Genomic DNA, 5,753 nt, shown 5'->3' on the forward strand with positions numbered 1-5,753 from the left:
GAAAATGCAACTTATTCACACTGTTGCAATGTCTTCAAAGTCTACGTATTTCAACTTTGATAATGCGTACAAATTTGCCCTTTCATAATCTACTCTGCGTTCAAATAAAACGAGAGAGAAAGAATACTATAAAGTAAATTCACCCCAAGATAATTCGTCCCCATAAAGTCAAGATAAACCCTCCTTTTACGGCGAACCTTCTTATCAAAGATCAAACCGAAAGAAAGAAAGAAAGAAAGAAAGAAAAGAAGGAAGGGAGGGAAAAAAGGAGAAAGCACTTTCGGAATCAACGTGTCTCGTAGCACGAGAAGAAAAGTTCAACTTTATTACAATATTATTTTCTCACGTAACCCATTTCCGGTCCTTTTTATTGACGCAACGACGATAGCAAAGAGCAAGAGAAAAAAAAATATTTGCACAAGATATCTTCATACATATACATATACATATATGTGAAGGAGAAAACGAAAAAGAAAAAAAAATAATTCGAAGAAGCGCGAAAAAGAGCATTACTTTTTCCCTACGAAGGGATCTATCTTGTTCCACTGATTGTGCCACATTTCCTGGCCAGATCGCATACATAAATATAATCGTTCACGAGGCCGTGATTTTTACGATATATGCGGCAAGTCGATGACACTTTCCATTGTCTAAAGGTGTAAAGAGAAGAAGCGCAGGAAGTTGGAAGCGAGACGGAGGTGAACAGAGGGCTAGAGCAAATACCGTTTGAAAGAACGTCAACAGCTGACTCACGACGGGCGAAGCGTTATGTTAACCGGACCATAATTAGATGGACATGACGTTGTAACCTCGTGTCGAAACTTTCCAGCTTGAGAATCCGTCCGGAACGTTCTTTCTACGCGGCGTCCATTTTGTTTTTATGGCAAAATGCGATTAATCGATCGATCGATTTCGTTATCCGCTTGGAAATCGTGGAAATTTTTTTGAACATAATAATTTTCGAGTAATTTCGTAAGAAAGGTGGCGAAAAATGGTGGACGTAACCGCACCGAATGTGGAATTAATACGGATCGAGGCGAGAACGAAATTCCGCATTCCGATCGAATAACAAATGTTATTAAAAACATTTAAAACGAGTCCGCGCATGGTCGGTGATTCGAAAATCAGACAATTTCGTGATAACGTTGTAACGATAATGATGGCCAAAGCAACAATAATTATTCGACTCGGTGAATTGCGATTCCGAGCGTATTAAACGCGAAATATTCTGTAATTAATTAAACGAACAAGGTACGGATTGATTAAGCAATTAATTTGGCTGGTATCATCGGGAACGGGCGCAATATCGATGCAATTAAAATCCACCAGTGAAATTGGAAACAATGTTCGTTGGATTATAGTGGATGAGAGGATGTTAATTAGCACTCGTAAAAAAGAAAAAAAAAAAAAAAAAAAAAAAAGAAAAAGGAAAAATGTATCCCGCGTTTAACCACGCGACGAACAGGTGACCATGGAACGAAATATACGCCTCGTAACGATATAATTAGTTTAATCATAATTATAGGTTGTCGCGCGATGATATACGCGCCGTTTTACTATTGCACGACCGTGTGAAATTACGCGGTAGAAATGTTACCTTAAATGATGAATCGAGAGAAGCTTGTTAACGTCTTCGAAAACGTATACGATGCGTGGCACAATACGAGTCTTTCTACCCACAAACTGTTAGGTAAATTTATTTCCAACAAATTTGCGTAACGTTAATCACATTTACCCTGCAAACATATATATATATCTTTTCCTTTCGCATTTTCCCTCCTCTTTAAAAAAAAAAAAAAAAAAGCGAGGAGACAGGAATAAATCGCTTGGAACGAAGATCGTGGACGATTTCGATTTCATCGAGGAACGTGTTATATACTTTCTACGGGGAAGAAATTCTTTTTCTTTTTTTTTCGGGCCTCTATCTCGAAACGAGGACACGGCCGGTTTAGCGAGACGCGCGAAAGCAAGACGAGCGCAGCCGGGAAGATAATGCTGGATTATTTCTAGAAGCACGAATTATAGTATTCAAGCGCGTAAACAACGATCACCGCGCGGACGACGAGGATAGAGAGATCTCATTTGTGGGTCAGGAGACGCACACACGCACCGGTCGGACCGGGAATCGATAAGGGAAAAAAGGAAAGGACGGGGGCCGAAAATTGCTTGCATCGTTGCGTCGTCACGGACGTCGGCATCCTTTCGCGTCGTCCGTCCCGTTCCACCCGTCGAACGGTGGACAAAGGTTAACGAGGAACGACGCAGAAAACGGCGCGATACTCGGCCCTCCTGTACTAACACTCTACGATCGATCCACGAAAATGGCGCGCATTTACCCCTCCCCCATTACCCCTACCACTTCGTTTAATACATCCTTCCAAACGTATCACGGGTGTGTATATAACGTGACTTAGGAGTATGAGTCAAACGTCGCTTTTACGGTACGTGTGCTTTCAACGTAAACCGATATAAACCGATACGGTAATACGTGAAAAGGAAAAAAGGAAATTTACGTGAAAAAAAAAAAGAGAAAAAAGAGAACGTTTATTTTCACGTTCGCTCGTGAAAAATTATTGTTACGGCTCCTTCGTTCCTTTTATTATCGTGCGTACTTTCGGACGATGAGAAATAATACGCGAAAGTTCACGTCCTCGGCATGTGAAAGTGTTCCAGAGGATCCATTCCGCGCGTTCTCTCTATTGCGGAAGAAAGAGGATTGTTGAATAAAGATGAAAGAGGACGCGCCATTGGATGGAAATGGAACTCTTCCGTCGAAATTAGTCCATTAAACTATAACTTCTCCACCGCTTAGTATCCCTCCCCACGAGTCGATCGACTTTCACCGCTTCTATCTCTCCACCGCAACTTTCGATACACGGAACAATACCAGTTCGAGCGGCAACCTTTTTTCTTTCATACGCGGCTAAACAATGGAAACGGAAGGGGAAGAAGAGAGTCGAGAGAGCGGATAATAAAAATGGAATAACGAAAATCCACGGGTTCCCCCCCCTCCCTCTCTCCTCTATTTGGAGGAGAATTTTTCCTTCGGGGACTACGAGATGCGCGGATAGAAACCATAAAGAGAAGCAACAGGCGTCATCTGAGAGACGGCGAGCGCTACTACACGACCATACCATGGAAAAGATCCCATTGGGATAAGAGTATGCAAGAATTTGAATTCGCTTGCATTCCAATTTTGATTGTAATTCTATCGACGCCTCTTCGTCTATTCACGATGAAACGTTGGGGNGAAAGCTGAGGTTAATAATCCGGACAATTTGAATAAAAAATCGTTGTCTTTTTAAATTCCCCATATTCGGGTGACGCTTATTTCACTACTTACGAATGATCTTCGTATTTGGAAAGATATTCTGCAGGATGTAATAAAACTATTAAATTATTAAAAATAATAAAAAAATTATTTGGAATGTAAAATTTTAAAACATTCTATAGAAAGCTGAGGTTAATAATCCGGACAATTTGGACAAAAAGTCGTTGTCTTTTTAAATTCCCCATATTCGGGTGACGCTTATTTCACTTACAAACGATCTTCGTAGGTATTTGGAAAGATATTCTGTAATAAAACTATTAAATTATATTTATAAAAATAATAAAAAAATTATTTTGAATATAAAATTTTAAAACATTCTATAGAAAGCTGAGGTTAATAATCCGGACAATTTGGACAAAAAGTCGTTGTCTTTTTTAAATTCCTTCCTGCCAGCAAAAGTTCTCATCGGCCCGCGTCACCCATATTTGGATGATGCTTATTTGACTACTTATGAACGATCTTCGTAGGTATTTGGAAAGATATTCTGCAGAGTGTAATAAAATTAAATTGTTAATAAAATGTGTATAAAATTATTAAATTGTTATAAAATAATGTTATAAAAAATAATTTATTAAAAAAATTATTTTGAATGTAAAATTTTAAAACATTCTATAGAAAGCTGAGGTTAATAATCCGGACAATTTGGACAAAGAGTTGTTGTCTTTTTTAAATTTTTTCGTGACAGCAAAAGTTCTCATCGGGCAGCATCATCCATACGCTTATTCGAAGGTATTTGAAAAGATATTCTGCGAGGTGTAATAAAACTATTAAATTATTATAAAAATAATAAAAAAATTATTTTGAATGTAAAATTTTAAAACATTCTATAGAAAGCTAAAGTTAACAATTCGGACAATTTGGACAAAAAATCGTTGTCTTTTTAAATTCCCCATATTCCCCATATTCATTTGATGCTTATTTCACTTGTGAACGATCTTTGTAGATATTTGGAAAGATATTCTGCAGGGTGTAATAAAATTATTAAATTGTTATAAAAATAATAAAAAAATAATTTATTCAAAAAATTATTTTGAATGTAAAATTTTAAAACATTCTATAGAAAGCTGAGGTTAATAATCCGGNCTACTATTATCAATACTTCTATTGCGAACAGTAATGAAACAAATGATGTCTCGCATCATTCTTGCGACCACCAAACTCTTATTACTAAAATATCCCTAGAAGTACTGGAGTACATTTGACACATCAGCGCGCGTGGCAGTCAACGCGTTAACAAGCTGAACGTGAAACGAAAATGTACAAATTGTTACACGTGGAATATTAATTTCCAATTGAATAAATATCTATCCTGCAAAATCGGCCAACACCGTTAATTCGAAATTCGCAACTGGAGTCGGTCCGTACCGATCCTAAATACACGTAATGCATCTACATAACCGGATCGTCGATTCGAATGATTATCGAGCCCCGCATAATAGGAGGTCGGTTAAATACTCTCGTATCAGAGGTTAATGACTTATGGAAATTTCTTGCGCGACAGGGTCGCATTGTGACAGCGTGTCCTTCTCGCCCTCCTCCTTGTTCGTTCTCGTGTACAATTTCGATGTAAAGAAACGGCGATCGGATATCATGCACGGATCGACGTTTTCATGGATCATATTTGGGATCATTCTGAGCTAGGCTGAATTCATAGATACGCGAGAAATTTCAATTTTCAACGCCTTGCATTCACATGTATATTTTGGATCGATCGAGAATAATCGACGACGAGTTTTGAATAATTGCCGCCGTAGACGACTCGTGAGAATATGTTTTGAAAGCTGACTCGCGGGGCCCACACGTCGCTTTCGCGCCACGCCGCACGAAATTACGCGTGTCAAGAGTTCAAGAGACCATTCCTCGGTCTTTTCTTCTCCAGTAGGAGCTTACGTTACGTTGCAACACCGACGCACAAACACTTGGAAAACGTTCAAGATGTTGTTTACGAGGCGATAGATCCCTCTCAGTCTTATATGGCCACGTGTTCGAGACGCGTGTGTCCTTTTCGGTCGATTTTATTTAGCCACGATGCACGGGTTGATTCACTGAGATCTATGGGCGATGAACAGTGAAGGCTGGTTTCGGAGCAACCAGGGAGGTCGGTTCACGACTGGATCCTCCTTCCATTGGATTTAAATATTTTTAAATATTGCGCACAGTGTGTCGAAGATGGATAATAAACAGTAAATTGGAAATTATTTTTAATTGCAAGAATTCTATGATTAATTAATTATAAAATTGTAGTAATATGAATAATAATTACGTAATAAACAAAGCGATTATTTTTCTTATATAAAAATAAAAATAATAAATAAAGGTAAAAATAATAAACAGAGGGAAAACGTTTATGCGTATTTTCTACAATTATTGTATCAAATATAAATCATAGAAATATAAATTATAGAATATATTATTTAATTAT

This window comes from Apis dorsata, unplaced genomic scaffold (assembly GCF_000469605.1).
Source record: "Apis dorsata unplaced genomic scaffold, Apis dorsata 1.3 scaffold_374, whole genome shotgun sequence".
Taxonomy (NCBI): Eukaryota; Metazoa; Arthropoda; class Insecta; order Hymenoptera; family Apidae; genus Apis; species Apis dorsata.